At 40.6% G+C, this 17,835-nt stretch overlaps 1 pseudogene across 1 annotated transcript in view; it reads left to right on the top strand.

The window, feature by feature from the left end:
• LOC309834114 (elongation factor 1-alpha 1-like) overlaps positions 1-16,171 on the top strand; it is a 43,642-nt pseudogene extending 27,471 nt beyond the window's left edge. Inside the window, exons 2-3 of the transcript in view lie at positions 12,002-12,039; positions 14,762-16,171. The product of the transcript in view is annotated as an elongation factor 1-alpha 1-like (transcript). The remainder of the gene's footprint in view (positions 1-12,001; positions 12,040-14,761) is intronic.
• The last annotated feature ends 1,664 nt before the right edge of the window (positions 16,172-17,835 follow it).

The following is a 17,835-nucleotide window of genomic DNA, read 5'->3' as shown; positions in this document are numbered from 1 at the left end:
AAACACTGATTGGCTTGAGTAGCAGACCTGGAGTAGGTGGGATAAAGCAACATGGCTTCAGGGTCCTTGAAGAGAAACCAAGTTGTTAGATGCTTGCGTTCAAAGAGGAAACAATTATAAAAGAAAGGAACAGACAGCAAGTATTTCTGGTTCAACTCAAAATAAGATCCTTTGACTCACAAAATAATTTTGTCTGATGCCCTGTAAACCTTGGCCTTTGTTGCCCTTATTTATGATGGAGGGATAATGATCAGATACCACCTGCTTGTGCCAATGAGCCAGGCCTGCCAATTACAGGGCAGATGCCAGGATGGGTGTTGGGAATGCGGGATGAAAGCCGCTGGATAAACAAAGAGGAATTGATGGGAGTTCCCCAAGCACTAGCCTCAGTTTTCTGCCCTGAAGCCTCTTGTCACATCATGGCCAACGTTGAGGGCATAGCCAGGTAAAGAAGGCAACTTTACCAAATGGATGGATTTTTTACCGGGCATGTTCATATTTGCATGAATTTGGGAACATTCATTTTGTGGCAGCCTCCTCCACCCTTGGGGCTTCTGCATTTCCTAGCAGCCAATCACCTAAGTTAATGAAGCCCCTGCTCTACGTCATCTCTATCACACAATGATGCTTTATTGTTTACCAGGCACTTACCTATTTCTTTGTCTGTTTATTATCTGTTTTGCCTTCGCTGGAGTGTAATCCTGGGGCAGCATAAATCTGACTGTATTCTTCTCAGCACACTGCTTGACCAGTAGTAAGCATGTAGTAAATAGTTGAGTTGATGACTCAGAACTCTAAAAAATTTTCCAATTCAGGCATCTCTTTTAATATACATACTGGACAATTCCATTTCAAGGTCTGGCACATACTTCAACCTTGCAGTGATGAAAATGCAATTCTTTTTGTTCCTGCCCTTCCCTCCAGCCAATGGCAAAGCCAAGAACTTGGGAGTCATTTTCCATCCTGACCTCTCTCCTGGATTCCTGGCGCAGCCTCCTGTTGAAACTGCCTACTGCTGTGTTCTCTCTTACGTTTATCTCCCGAGTGACCTTCTGAAACAAGTTTGATCACAGCATACCACTGCTGAAAACTCCAGGGTGGGCCTTTAGATTGCTTCCATGACCTAGCTATTGCAAATAGTGCTGCAGTGAACATTGGGATGCATGTATCTTTTTGAATTATGGTTTTCTCTGGGTATATGCCCAGTAGTGAGACTGCTGGGTCATATGGTAATTCTATTTTTAGTTTTTAAAGGAACCTCCATACTCTTCTCCATAGTGGCTGTATCAATTTACATTCCCACCAACAGTGCAAGAGGGTTCCCTTTTCTCCACACCCTCTCCAGAATTTGTTGTTTGTAGATTTTCTGAAGATGCCCATTCTAACCGGTGTGAGGTGATACCTTATTGTAGTTTTGATTTGCATTTCTCTAATAATCAGTGATGTTGAGCAGCTTTTCATGTGCTTCTTGGCCATCTGTATGTCTTCTTTGGAGAAATGTGTATTTAGGTCTTCTGCCCATTTTTTGATTGGGTTGTTTGTTTTTTTAATATTGAGCTGCATGACCTATTTATATATTTTGGAGATTAATCCTTTGTCCGTTGATTTGTTTGCAAATATTTTCTCCCATTCTGAGGGTAGTCTTTTCGTCTTGGTTGTGGTTTCCTTTGTTGTGCAAGAGCTTTTACGTTTCATTAGGTCCCATTTGTTTATTTTTGTGTTTATTTCCATTACTCTAGGAGGTGGATCAAAAAAGATCTTGTTGTGATTTATGTCAAAGAGTGTTCTTCCTATGTTTTCCTTTAAGAGTTTTATAGTGTCTGGTTTTACATTTAGGTCTTTAATTCATTTTGAGTTTATTTTTGTGTATGGTATTAGAGATTGTTTTAATTTCATTCTTTTACATGTAGCTGTCCAGTTTTCCCAGCACCACTTATTGAAGAGACTGTCTTTTCTCCATTGTATATCCTTACCTCCTTTGTCATAGATTAGTTGACCATAGGTGTGTGGGTTTATCTTTGGGTTTTCTATCCTGTTCCATTGATCTATATTTCTGTTTTTGTGTCAGTACCATATTGTCTTGATTACTGTAGCTTTGTAGTATAGTCTGAAGTCAGGGAGTCTTATTCCTCCAGCTCCATTTTTCTTTCTCAAGATTGCTTTGGCTATTTGGGGTCTTTTGTGTCTCCATAAAAATTTTAAGATTTTTTGTTCTAGTTATGTAAAAAATGCCACTGGTGATTTGATAGGGATTGCATTGAAGCTGTAGATTGCTTTGGGTATTATAGTCATTTGCACAATATTGATTCTTCCAATCCAAGAACATGGTATATCTCTCCAACTGTTTGTGTCATCTTTGATTTCTCTCATCAGTGTCTTATAGTTTTCTGAGTACAGGTCTTGGATAAAGAAGATGTGGTACATATATACAATGGAATATTACTCAGCCATAAAAAGGAATGAAATTGGGTCATTTGTAGAGATGTGGATGGATCTAGAGACTGTCATACAGAGTGAAGTAAGTCAGAAAGAGAAAAACAAATATTGCATATTAACGCATATATGTGGAATCCAAAAAAATTGTACAGATGAACCAGTTTGCAAGGCAGAAATAGAGACACAGATGTAGAGAACAAACATATGGACACCAAGGGGGGAATGTGGTGGGATGAATTGGGAGATTGGGATTGACATATATACACTAATATGTATAAAATAGATAACTAATAAGAACCTGCTGTATAAAAAATAAATAAATAAAATAAAGTTCAAAAATTCAAAAAAAAAAAAAAAACAACTCCAGGGTGGCTCCACGTTGACCTCATATAGAGACCAAATTATCTCAGCAGGGCACTAAGGCCTTGTCTATCTCTCCACCCCTCCACATGTCTCAGCTCTAGCCATACTGAGCTGTCTGCAGTTCCCCAAATGTAGCTGTTATTATGCATCTTGGCCTCAGTCTCTCTTCTCTTCTTGTCTTTCTTGTCCCTTCTTTCTTGGGTTACCTCATCTATGAAGATTTTTTTTTTTTACCAATATTATATTTCTCAAAACTTGCTTTTAAGTGACAGAAACCCACCACAAACTTCAGTTTAAAAGGGGGGATGTATTAACTCATATACGTGACGACTGGTTGGAGTCAGCCTCAGGAATGGCTGGATCCAAACACTTGAATGGTGCTGTTAGCTCTGTCTCTGTCTCTGTCTACACACACACACACACACACACACACACACACACAAACTTTGGTTTCTTGTTATGAGTTTATCTCATTTTCTCTTGCTTGGGGAAAATGTGCTCCAGGCTTATATACAGTTTAGACATCTCAGGGGAGAGCAAAAATTTCTTTCTCCTAGTTTTAGCTTATAAAAATTATGGGAAAAACTAAGGTTAGCATGGCTGCAGACATATGCACAGTCATTGACCTGTGGATGGAGGGATAAAGTTATGATTGGCCAGACCTTGGACCATCCCTCTGGACCTGGGGAGGGAAGATGGGTACTCCCTTTGTTGAGGAGCCATTCTCCAATAAAAGAGAAGACGCTGTTACCAGGAAAAGAAAATAGACCACCAATGTCTACCATGATCATCTTCTCACCCTCCCTACTGCTCCGTTCATGTTCCCACTGCCTTCTGTGCAGAGACAGTGGGCCTAGTGGGGGATAAAGCAGATTTTTGAGTCAGATGAACATATATTCAATTATTGTCTTGATAATAACTCTATGACCTTGAGCAAGTTCTAAGCCTCTCTGTGCCTTTACTTTCTCATCTGTACAATATTTTAGGATTCTTGTGAGTATTAAAGACAACATAGGTAAAGTATCTGGCATACAGTAGGTAGCATTGTTAATAACACCCATAATAATTAATTGTATTTGCCTATCTCTTCCTTCTAGGTTATGAATTTCTGAGTCAGGGCCTTGTTTTAGGTACAGTAAAACTTAGTTATAATAGCTGGGCTCAAATATATCATAGACTGATGTATCAGTTTGCTAGAGCTGCCTTAACAATTACCACTGTAAGGTTGGGCCACCCAAGATGGCTGTTCTCTTGCTCTCTGTACATCCCCTGCTTGACCAGTCCCTGCTTCACCCACACCCTACTCACATGACTGACCTTCCCCCTTAATCATAGAGCCTAATCAGTAAGTGCGTATGTACTTGCCTCTGGCCCCAGCTAGTGATTATTCTAATCTTTAAATCAGAACTATCTCCACTATGATAGTTTGTCAAAGGGGTTGTGAGGGGTGCACCACTCTGCTGGTTTCCCTGGCAACCAGTGAGTGAACCAGATGTCAATTCCTCCTGTAATTGGTAATCTCCCTCTTCCCCTGGGAGCGAAGACTGCCGCCACGTCCTGCCCGCCATCTGCCACAGACGCAGGGGTGTCGCTCCAGGACCTTGCTTCATATGTGTAAGCTCCCCCATCCATTAAACCATTGATGTCTCAGCCATTAACTCCAGGCTCTTCTTCAGTTTTGAGGCTGGGCGAGTACAGGGCTTACAGGCCTGTGGGGTGCAGCCCAACACCCACAGACTAGGTGGCTTGAACAATAGAAATTTTTCTTACAGTTCTGGAGGCTCAAAGTCTGAGATCCAGACATGAGCAAGATTGGTTTCACCTGAGGCCTTTCTCTTCAGCATGTAGATGGCTGCCTTCTCTCTGTGTCTTCTCATGGTCTTCCCTCTGTTTGTGTCTACATCTTAATTTCTTCTTCTTGTAAGGATACCAGTCATACTGAATCAGAGCCCACCCTAATGACCCCATTTTACTTCACTACCACTTTAAAGGTCCTTCTCCAAATACAGTCACATTATGAAGAAATGGGGGTTAGTACTTCAACATACAAATTTTGGGGAAAAACAATTCAGTCCATTACAATTGATTTCTTTCCACTGAAATAATATGCTACTGAAAATGTATACAGGAGAAGGCAAGTTTTGAAGACAAGGGAAGCGTTTACTTCTGTCCACCTCAATCTTGGCTTTACAATAATGATCCATTGCATTTATATAGACTTCCTTTTTCAGTTCTCCAAAGCATCTTCACATCTATTATTTGACTTCACCTTGTCACTCTAGAGGGCCCTGGATTAGTTTCATGAACCAAATTGACCAGAGATCCAGAAGACACAAGGTTAACCAGAAATGGTCAGCAGGGGGCATTGTGAATAAGCCCCAGAAACTCCAAGGAGAAAACTGCTGTGGTTTTGAACTCAGACCTGGAGCAGGCCCAGCGTGCTACCAACTGACTCAAGCACCTCTGGACGTGGGGGCCTGGCTATTGGTTGGGCTCAGGTTGAACCACGTTTGCCTTCTAGGGCATCTCAGCACAAATTAGGTCCCAGCCCAGGGATCTGGCCCAACATAAGCACTCTCCCATGCTCAGGAACTGAGTAGACAACATAAGTTCGATGGGAGCCCAGCCAGCCTTTCAACCCTGCCTGGGTCCCAGGAAATAAAGTGCTGATGTTTGGGAAAGCCTGTATCTCCAGGAGTAGCAGTGGGCCCAGCGGTGGACACACTGTGGACAGTAGGCTGGCTGAACTGGGTTTGTACCTGGATGCAGGCTCTGAAGAAGGCTTTAGTGCTTTGAGAGGTCTCAGTCACTTTCCCTCACTGAAGCCCCACTGTCTGATTTTCTTGTGCTTCCCCGGCTTTGATTATTGGGAGTAGATGCTTATATTCTATCAACTCATTTATGCCTGAAGTCCTGTGGTGGATGCCTTTGGTCCTCACGTCATACTTCTTTCCTTCTGGAAACAGTATACTCCCCTCCTTCGGAGAAAGTTAACCCCCATTCCATGGGATCTGGATGGGGCTGTCAATCATGATGCTCTCACATATCTGCCCTGAACCCCCAGCCCAGGGCCCAGCCTCAACAGACAAGAAAGATCCAGGGCTTGTGGGATGGTAAACCTGAAAGGAGAAAAGCCTCCAAAAGGGGGAGGTCAGAAATGTGCTCAGAGTCCAGGCTGGAGTCTTACAAAGATGTTACCCAGCACTGGGAACTCATTTAGGACAGGGACGCAGACTGAAGACTGTCCTTGTCCCTTCCTTGTGGAGGACAGAGCAGCAGAGAGTGAAGTTTCTATGAACTGGGTTTTGTTCATGCTATATTAGGTTTTCCCTTCTCCTTTTCAAGGCAGATAGCCTGGCCTTGGTGTTCCTTCATCAGGTGAAGTCTGTGTTGTAGGGTAGAAAGCAGAAAATGCTAAAAATAACATTTCTTTCTTTTCTTTTCTTTAATTGTGTGTATGTATGTGTGTGGGTGTGAGAGAGAGCGAGAGCGAGAAGGAGAGAGAGAAAGGCTGAACTTCTCCAAGTCCCAAACTCCTTAAAGAGTTAGGTGCCCCAGGGAAACAGGTGATGCTTTTCAGGAAGAAGTGGAAGCAATGGAGCAACAGAGGAGGAGATCTGGGGTCTGTTAACAGCAGGGAGCTGAGGCCCACATAACCATGTTACGTGGGTGTTGATGTGCTGCTGCCCCACATAACAGCTCATGGGAGCTGAGTGCTCAATTTTCAGGAATTTTGCAAACTGGTTTACGTTACTTCAGTAGCTTGAAATCAGCCATGGTGGAGGTGTTTACACCATGGGAACTGGCCTGTGCTGCAAGTCAGGGCTCTTCCCCCATCCCAAAGCCAATTACTAAACATTTGCTGCTGCATGTAAGAGTGACCTTTCTCCTAATACCATTCTGGCAAATGGCTCCTTCCTTGGGGAGAATGAGTGACAGGGGTGGGAGATAGTGCTCTCCTCTAAAAAGCGGACTGGAAGGTTCTTTATGAAAACATATGGAAACAGAAGTAGAGGGCATCCCCCTCCCTCCCTTCCCTCTCTCCCTTCTTCTTTTCTTCCTTTTTCTTTTTTACCTATAATAATACCTATACTGGAGATTTTCGAGAAGGATAGGAGGCAGCAGAGTATGAAGGCTGAGAGCAAGGCTTTGCAGTTAGACAGAATTTGGGCTCACCCCCTGGCTCGCACACTCTCTAGCCATGTGATATTGTATGAAGTGGAGTAAAGTTGTTGGAGTGAGAAGCATCCTGATGTGTGTTTGGGGCAGAAGCCAAGCCGCTCTGTTCATCAGCTCTCTCAGAAGATCTCGATGACCCCAAATAGTCCTACCCTGTCCTTCTCTGAGCCATGGCTACTAATGTGATAGCAGTCCACAAACCTGGTCCAGAGAAGGTGGATAGGATCTAAGCGCTCTCCTGACAACTCGTGGAGAACCCAGGCCTCAATAGCCCGAGAAGCTCTTGTCTGCCTTTCCTAAAAACAAAATGCCAAACTGCCCTGAACATCTGTCCTTTGGTCCTTTTTAATGAGGGAGTGGGTAGATTCCATTGCTTTTCTAAATTTTAATTTCCTCAACTATAGGATGGAAATAAAAATACAGCTTCATTGCCTTTCGTGGATACAGAATGACAGGCCCAGAGCCATGGCAAATTTGTTATTGAAAATTTTTGGAGTTTCCCAGTTGGATTCAATTAGGATCATGACTGGTGTGGTTGCCTCCGCCAGGTTGAAAGAAAAATGCCATCATTAACCTTTAATTATTCACAACAAACCCATAGGAAAAGTCCTTGGTCCAGGTCCTAATGGAGTTATTAAAGCTCTTTTCCTATTCCACTGTTTAAACTCAAGGCAAATAACCTGGTACTTTTCTGTGGCTTCTCCCTGTAGAATGTGAAGGACCAACAGTGAACCCTCCCTACCACGTTAGGGCACGTTAGGGCAGGGGCTAAACATCTTTAGCTTCTTGGAGTTTTTTGCTTTACTTTGTCCACCTATTGTTCTCATTTGGTTGTGTTATTGTTGATGTGTGTGTGGTCTGTTTAGAGGGAGACTTTGGAAGCACAGATGGTCACACGTGTTGTGTAAGAACCCCTGAGAAAAGGAAACACCAAGAGAATAAAGAGGGAAAAAAAGAAATTAAATTGAGACAAGAACAGGCAACACAGAAAAGCCTATGTACAATAATCATCTTTCCTTTTCTCAATTTTATGCTTTCTTTCTTACTGCATATGAGTTTTTTTTCCTTCTCATTTCTATATGTCTCTTTTCTCTCTCTGTGCCCTCATTAACTCAACCTCATTAACACGTCCAAAACCAGAAGTCATTATCCTGATACCATCCTCCGCATCCCTCAAGTCCCACTTCTCTTTCTGAATTTCCCCATGTGTTCTCGGGTTCTACTTCAGGTCAGCTGCCCAAGTGAAAAACAACAACAACTCAGAATCATTCCTTATTTTAAAAATCTGCTTATTGAGATGTAATTTACATACAAGAAAAATTCACTCATTTTAAGCACACAAATTTAATGTGTTTTAACAAATGTACAGTCATGTAACCATCACAACAATCAAGACATTTCCACTACCTCAAAAAGTTTCTTTCTGTCACTATAGTTTTGCCTTTTCTAGAATGTCATATAAATGAAATCATATAGTAGTCTTTTGTGTCTGGCTTCATAGCATATTTCATTTGAGATTTATCTGTATTGTTGCAGGTATCAATAACTCACTCATTTTTATTCCTGAGAAATATTGCATTGTATAGATAGATCACAATTGTTTGTTTACCCATTTACCAGTTGATGAACATTTGCATTGTTTTGTTTTGGGTTATTATGAATTAAGTGCTATGAATATTCACATATAGGTCTTTGTGTGGACATATATTTTCCTTTTTTTGGGGAGTAGAATTTTATTTCATTTCTAGGAAGACAATTGCTGAGTTGTATGGTAAGTGTAATTTAACTTTATAAAACACTGATAAACTATTTTCCAAAGGGACTGCATCATTTTCATTCCCATCAGCAAATATGAGAATTCCAGTTGCTCCTTATCATTGTCAACACTTTGCACTGTCAGTTAAAAAAATTTTAGCCATTCAAGTAGATGTGTAGTATTACTTCATTGTCCTTTTAATTTGTGTTTCCCAGATGACTAACGTTGTTAAGTATATTTTCATGTGCTTATTTCTCTTGAGTATATCTTCTTTGGTAAATTGTCCACTTTCTTTCCCATTTAAAAATTGGGTTGTTTGCCTGTCAGAATGGCTATCATCAAAAAGAATGCAAATAAATACAGCAAAGGAAACCATAAACAAAAAGAAAAGACAACCTACAGAATGGGAGAAAATGCTTGCAAATGATATGACTGACAAGGGATTAAATTCCAAAATATAGAAAGAACTCATACAACTCAATATCAAAAAAACAAACAACTCAGACAAAAATGGGCACAGGATCTAAACAGACATTTTTCCAAAGAAGACATACAGATGGCCAACAGGCACATGAAAAAAATGCTTAGCATTGCTAATTAGAGAAATGCAAATCAAAACTACAATGAGGTATCACCTCACTCCAGTCAGAATGACCATCACCAAAAAGTCTATAAATAATAAATGCTGGAGTGGGTGTGGAGAAAAAGGAGCCCTCCTACACTGTTAGTGGGAAAGTAATTTGGTGTAGACAATATGGAGAATAGTATGGAGGTTTCTTAAAAAACTAAAAATAGAGCTGCCATATGATCCTGCAATCTCACTCCTGGGCATATATCCAGAGAAAACCATAATTCAAAAAGATACATGCACCCAGTGTTCACTGCAGCACTATTTACAATAGCCAAGACACAGAAGCAACCTAAATGTCCATTGACAGAGGGATGGATAAAGAAGATGTGGTATATGTATACAATGGAATATTACTGAGCCAAAATAAGAATGAAATAATGCCATCTGCAGCAACATGAATAGACTTAGAGATTATCATACTAAGTGAAATAAGCCAGACAGAGAAAGACAGATATCATATGATATCACTTACATATGGAATCTAAAATAAACTATAAGTGAACTTATTTACAAAATAGAAAGAGACTCACAGACATAGAAAACAAACTTATGGTTACCAAAGGGGGAGGGATAAATTAGGAGTTTGGGATTAACATATACACACTACTATATATAAAATACATAACCAGCAAGGACCTACTGTATAGCACAGGGAACTATACTCTATATTTGTAATAACCTATAAGTGAAAAGAATCTGAAAAAGTATATATATGAATCACTGTGCTGTAAACCTGAAACTAACATGACACTGTAAATCAACTATATTTCAATTAAAAAAAAAAGAACACAAGTAACAAATGTTGGCAAGTATGTGGAGAAAAGGGAGCCCTTGTACACCGTTGGTAGGAATGTAAATTGGTGCAGCCAGTGTGGAAAACAGTATGGAGGTTTCTCAAGAAACTAAAAACAGAACTACCATATGACCCAGCAATTCCATTCCAAGGGTATACATCTGAAGAAACAAAAACACTAATTCGAAAAGATACACGCACCCCAAAGTTCATAGCAGCATTATTTACAATTGCCAAGATATGGAAGCAACCTAAGTATCCATCGACAGTTAAATGGATGAAAAAGATGTGGTATACATACACAATGGAATACTACTCAGTCATAAAAAGAATGAAATTTTGCCATTTGTAGCAACATGGATGGACTTGGAGGGTATTATGCTAACTCAAATAAGTGAGACAGAGAAAGACAAATACTGTATGATGTCATTTACATGTAGAATCTAAAAAGTACAACAGGGACTTCCTTGGTGGTGCAGTGGTTGAGAATCCGCCTGCCAATGCAGGGGACACGGGTTCGATCCCTGGTCCGGGAAAATTCCACATGCTGCGGAGCAACTAAGCCCATGCCCCACAACTACTGAGCCTGCCCTCTACAGCCCGGGAGCCATAGTTACTGAAGCCCATGCACCTAGAGCACTGCAACAAGAGAAGCCACCACAAATGAGAAGCCTGTGCACCACAACGAAGAGTAGCCCCCGGTCGCCACAACTAGAGAAAGCCCACGCGCAACAATGAAGACCCAATGCAGCCCCCCAAAATAAAATAAATAAATAAAGTTTATTAAAAAAAAATACAACAGGGCTTCCCTAGTGGCGCAGTCGTTGAGAGTCCGCCTGCCGATGCAGGGGACACGGGTTCGTGCCCCGGTCCGGGAAGATCCCACATGCCACGGAGCGGCTGTGCCCGTGAGCCATGGCCGCTGAGCCTGCGCATCCGGAGCCTGTTGCTCCGCGACGGGAGAGGCCACAACAGTGAGAGGCCCGCGTGCCGGAAAAAAAAAAACAAACCCAACAACAACAAACTAGTGAATATAACAAAAAAGAAGCAGACTCACGGTTATAGGGAACGAATTAGTGGCTACCATTAGGGAGAGGGAAGGGGGAAGGGGCAATATAGGGGTAGGGGATTAAGAGGTGCAAACTACTAGGTATAAAATAAGCTATAAGTGTATATATTGTGCAACATGGGGAATATAGCCAATATTTTATAATACTATAAATGGGATATAACCTTTTAAAAGTGTGAATATTGTACACCAGTAATTATATAATATTGTACATCAACCATACTTCAGTTTTTTAAAAATGGGTTGTTTGGTCTTTATTATTGATTTGTAAGAGTTTAAAAAAATATTCTGGATAGGGAATTCCCTGGAGGTCCAGTGGTTAGGACTCGGCGCTTTCACTGCCAGGGCCTGGGTTCAATCCCTGGTCGGGGAAGTAAGATCCCACAAGCTGCATGGCGTGACCAAAAATAAAAAATTCTGGATACAAGTTCTTTATCAGATACATATTTTGCCTATGGAAATAACCCAAAATACAGACAAAGAGTCATTCATGAGGTTTTTCACATCAATGTTATTTACAATTGTGATGAAATTGGAAATAAGTTACAATCTAATAAAAGGGATACTGTTCACTTCTTTACGATTCAAAGGAATATTTTACAGCCATTTATTAATATTAAAAATGTAAAGACATAGAAACCTGCTTTTGATGTAATTTTAGGCAGAAAATAAAATTATGTATAATATCAGCTATGCATTAAGAAAGCCTGGAAGTATATGCCAAAGCAATGAGGGTAATACTGTCTAACTGGTAAGATTATGGCTGGTGTTTAGATTCTCAATACTTTTCCAAACTTTTCAAGGTTGATACGGTAAGCCTTAGTTAAGCAAGAAAAAAGCATCTCATAAAGAGGTAAATGGTTACCACAGTGGTTGGTGCTTCCTTTACAAGCTCACCTAGACTGAGGCATGATTTGTGATACCATTAATAACCAGGCGGGTTAGTCAGTAGCATAGCAGACCAGCCAAAAGTTCTGAACTGTAATTCCAGCTCTGCCCTTGAACTTCAGGCTGTTTTTCACTCCTGTTTAAAATGGGACTCAGAACTGTGAAGTACTTAGCAAGACTGCCATGTAGCTTTCTGGGGAACTGCTTCCCAGGTATGTACTCTCAAATATGCAACAGCTCTTGAGATTTGTTGAGTGACTTGGGAAGATAATCTTGAGAAGTCAGGCCTGCCTTTAATAGTTAGAAGAGAGAGCCTCTGTGCTTCTGCCGATACACAGATACAAAGAGCTGGAGGGCAAGCAACAGGGGTAGTTAAGGAGAAAAGCCTTGGGGTGAAGAAAATATTGGAGGCAAGAAGAGAAAGACAAGGGTGAAAAGAGGAAATGGATGAAAGAATTGAGAACCCAAGCAAATAAGTCTCTGGACTGAGAACTGTCATACTTTGAATAAGAATTTTGTAGCTACATTTTGCACCTGTAAAGTCTTACTCTGTAAATGATTTGTATCCTTTTACTCATTTTTCTTTCTAGTTCTACAGCTATTTATGTCATCCTCTGGAGACTGGAAAGAGAGGACAATTACTACTGGGTTTACTGAGAGGAAGGAATTTAAAGTGCTTCTATAGGAATGACTCTCATAAGAAGGCAGTTTCCTAAGGCAACATATTTTGTTAAAATGAGCGATTCAGCTCATATCAGAGATATTTTTGAACCTGGTCAATTACTTTACCTAAGGCAGCCACACTATATATGTTTGCTGATGTGTAACTCATGAAACCAAGAAATAATATTCAAATGATTATTTAGAAGATCAAATAGAGGGTTTTAAAAAAAATTGGTAGCCAACAAAATCTAGCCAAAATTCTTTTTTGAAACTTGATAATATGGAAATGCAAAGGGCCTAGAATAACCCACACAATCTTGAAGAAAAACAAAGTGGGAGGACTTACTCTACTGTCCGTTACATGTATTATAAATAATTGTGTCACAAGGATGGACATACCAACCAATGAAATAGAGTATAAATCCATAAGAAGATCCATGCCTATGTGGATATTTTATTTATGACAAAAGAGACACTGCAAAGCATTAAAGAAAAGATAATCTTTTCAATAAATGGTGCTGGGAACATTGAATAAATTATGTGGAGAAACTTGACACCTACCTCATACTATACATGAAAATTCATTCCATCCCCATGCACTTGCAGTCCATGAGCCAAAGGGATATGCAAAGATGCTTAATTAAACATTTCAGGGCTGGTTTCTCTGTTCATATCCAATTCTGGTGCTTAGGAACAGGGACCCATGCTGATGCCCAAGGGCAAAAAGCCCCACTTCCTTTAAGGAAGGGGGCAAGCCTGACCCTGATGCCCAGTAAGGGGCAACGCTGGGCGTTTTGTTTTTCATGCTTTTCTTTTTGTTGGCCTTGTGTTGAGTTTGTTTACAAAAGATGTATTTTGTTTAACCAAATATTAAAAATGGAAAACTCGGTACATTAAAAAATTCAATCTAGATGTATCATAGACTTAAATGTAAAAGGCTAAATAAAGCTTCTAAAGGAAGAAGAGCTTCATGACTTCAAGATAAGAAAAGATTTTTAATAAGTACTAATCATAAAGAAAAAGATCATTTGAGTACATTAAAATTTAAAACCTCATTAAAGGCAAGGAAAGACTTTTAAAATAGGAGACAAAAAGAACTGATCATAAAGAAAAAGACTGATAAATTTGAGATTAATTTAACATTGGTATAAATACTTTCCATTTATTAAAGGATACAGAATATGCAGAAAATATTTGCAAACCTATAACCTACAAAGAGCTCATGTATGAAATACATAAAGAAATCCTATAAACCAATAAGAAAATGACAGTCAACCCAGAAGAAAAATGGGCAAAAGATTTGAACAGATGCTTCTGGGGAAAAAAAAGGATATCCAATGGAAAATAAACATATGAAAAGATACTTAACATCCCTAATAATTAGAGAAATGCAAATAAAAACTATAACCAGACATCATTATATACCCACCAGAATGGCTAAAATTAAAAGACCAGCACTCCCAGGTGTTGGTGAGGATGTGGACAGCAGATACTCTTATATGGTGCTGGAAGACTGCAGATTGGTACAACACTTTGGAAAATTTTTTATAGTATTTAATAAAGTTGAAGGTACATATAAATTTTTACCCAGCAATGCCATTTATAAGAATATACCCAATAAAAATATGTGTACATGTTCTTTTTTTTTTTTGGGTACATGGGCCTCTCACTGTTGTGGCCTCTCCCGTTGCAGAGCACAGGCTCTGGACGTGCAGGCTCAGCGGCCACCGCTCACGAGCCTAGCCGCTCCATGGCATGTGGGATCTTCCCGGACCGGGGCACAAACCCGTGTCCCCTGCATCGGCAGGCGGACTCTCAACCACTGCGCCACCAGGGAAGCCCCTGGGTGAATCTTAAAAACATATTGTTGAGTAGAAGAGGCCAGATCCACAAGAATATATATTAGCTTTTTTCCCAACGGGTTTGCCACCAGGACACGGGTGTCCTAAAAACCTAAGCAAAACCTAAGCAAAAACGGGAAAGGAGAAGACCCACATCAACATCGTTGTCATTGGACACATAGATTCGGGGAAGTCTACCACTACTGGCCATCTGCTCTACACATGTGATGGGATAGACAAGAGAACCATTGAAAAGTTTGAGAAGGAGGCTGCCGAGATGGGAAAGGGCTCCTTCAAGTATGCCTGGGTCTTGGACAAACTGAAAGCTGAACGCGAGCGTGGTATCAGCATTGATATCTCCCTATGGAAATTCAAGACCAGCAAGTACTATGTGACCATCATTGATGCCCCAGAACACAGAGACTTCATCAAAAACATGATTACAGGCACATGCCAGGCTGACTGTGATGTCTCGATTGTTGCTGCTGGTGTTGGTGAATTCGAAGCAGGTATTTCCAAGAATGGGCAGACCCGTGAGCATGCCCTTCTGGCCTACATTCTGGGTGTGAAACAACTAATTGTTGGAGTTAACAAAATGGATTCCACTGAGCCACCCTACAGCCAGAAGAGATAGGAGGAAATTGTTAAGGAAGTCAGCACCTACATTAAAAAATTGGCTGCAAACCCGACACAGTAGCATTTGTGCTAATTTCTGGCAGGAATGGTGTCAACATTCAACCATTCCAACATGCTGGAGCCAAGTGCTAACATGCCTTCATTCAAGGGGTGGAAAATCACCCGTAAAGATGGCAATGCCAGTAGAACCACACTGCTTGAAGCTCTGGATTGCATCCTGCCACCAACTCGCCCAACTGACAAACCCTTGTGTTTGCCCCTCCAGGACGTCTAAAAAATTGGTGGTATTGGCACTGTCCCTGTGGGTCAAGTGCAGACTGGTGTTCTCAAACATGGCATGGTGGTCACCTTTGCTCCAGTCAAAGTGACAACTGAAGTGAAGTCTGTTGAAATGCACCATGAAGCTTTGAGTGAAGCCCTTCCTGGGGACAACGTGGGCTTCAATGTCAAGAATGTGTCTGTCAAAGATGGTCGTCATGACAATGTGGCTGGTGACAGCAAAAATGACCCACCAATGGAAGCAGCTGTCTTCACAGTTCAGGTGATTATCTTGAACCATCCAGGCCAAAGCAGTGCTGGATGTGCACGTGTGCTGGATTGTCACACAGCTCACATTGCTTGCAAGTTCGCTGAGCTGAAGGAGAAGATTGAGCGTAATTCTGGGAAAAAGCTGGAAGATGGCCCCAAATTCTTGAAATCTGGTGATGCTGCCATCGTTGACATGGTTCCTGGCAAACCCATGTGTGTTGAGAGCTTCTCTGACTATCCTCCTCTGGGCTGTTGTGCTGTTCATGACATGAGACAGACGGTTGCTGTGGGTGTCATCAAAGCAGTGGACAAGAAGGCAGCTGGAGGTGGCAAGGTCACCAAGTCTACGCAGAAAGCTCAGAAGGCTAAATGAATATTATCCTCAATACCTGCCACCTCAGTCTTAATCGGTGGTGGAAGAACGGTCTCAGAACTATTTGTCTCAATTGGCCATTTAAGTTTAATAGCAAAAGACTGGTTAATGATAACAATGCATTGTAAAACCTTCAGAAGGAAAGGAGAATGTTTTGTGGACCATTAGTTTTGTTTGTGGCAGTTTTAAGTTATTAGTTTTTAAAATCAGTATTTTTTAATGGAAACAACTTGACCAAAAATCTCTCACAGAGGGCTTCCCTGGTGGCGCAGTGGTTGAGAGTCCGCCTGCCGATGCAGGGGACACGGGTTCGTGCCCTGGTCCGGGAAGATCCCACATGCCGCGGAGCGGCTGGGCCCGTGAGGCATGGCCGCTGAGCCTGCGCGTCCGGAGCCTGTGCTCCGCAACGGGAAAGGCCACAACAGTGAGAGGCCCGCGTACTGCAAAAAAAGAAAAACAAAAAAATCTCTCACAGAATTTGAGACCCATTAAAAAAGTTTAATGAGAAAAAAAAGAATATATATTATATAATTCCATTTATATAAAGTTTAAATACAGGTCAAACCAAACTATACTGCTTAGGGTTCCATGCTTAGGAGAAAAGCTACAATGAGAAACAAGGAAATAATTATCACAGAAGTTAAGGTAATAATTATCTTTCAAAAGAAAAGGAGTAGTGATTAGGGGAAATCACTTTTGGGATTTCTGGAATATTGGCAATTTTGTATTTCTTGACCTGTGTGTTGCTTTGTGAAATGTCATCAAGCTGTTTCATAAACTTCACTGTTTGTCTGTTAGACTGGCCCAAGAAGAAATAGAAAAATTGAATAAACGAATATCCATAGAAGAAACTGAAATGGTAGCCAAAGATCTACTTCCTAAAAGAAACCAGATCCTATAACTCTATGATTAGATTCTATGAAACTTTTAAGGAACAAATATTTCCTACCTTATCCAACTCTTCCTGTGCTATAACTCACATCAGAACTAAATTTAAAAGCAGAAGAAATTTAAAATAATAAGCTCACTTATAAAAAGATACCAAGATTCTAAATAAAATACTAGCAAATTGAATCTTGCAATTCATTAAAAGAATAATTATCATGACGCAGGATTGAAAGGATATTTTAACACCAGAATATCAAGAATTCTACTAACTAGAAGGATGATGTAAGCATGAACTTAGTAGATGCCACAAGATCATTTATGTGTGGTATAGCCATACAATGGGATATCATCCAGCCATAAAAAAGGAATGATGTCCTGATACATGATACAACGTGGAGGAATCTTGAAAACATGCTTAGTGAAAGAAGCCATGCACAAAAGTCCACATACAGGCATACCTTGGAGATACTGCAGGTTCAGTTGCAGACTACCTCAATAAAGCGAGTCACAGGAATTTTTTGGTTTCCCAGTGCACATAAAAATTACGTTTACACAGTACTGTAGTCTAATAAGTGTGCAATAGCATTATGTCTAAAAAAAACAATTAAACATTGAAAAAACAGCCTTAATTAAGAAATAGTGCTGTTGGAAAAATGGCATCAATAGACTTGCTCGATGCAGGGTTGGCAGAGACCTTCAATTTATAAAAAACACAATATCTGTGAAGCACAATAAAGTGAAGCACAATAAAATGAGGTATGCCTGTATCGTACAATTCCATTTGTATGAAA

Source organism: Grampus griseus (assembly GCF_964374135.1).
Source record: "Grampus griseus genome assembly, chromosome: 15".
NCBI lineage: Eukaryota > Metazoa > Chordata > Mammalia > Artiodactyla > Delphinidae > Grampus > Grampus griseus.
Note: the sequence above shows the minus strand (reverse complement) of the source record. Positions and strands in the feature narration are given on the sequence as shown.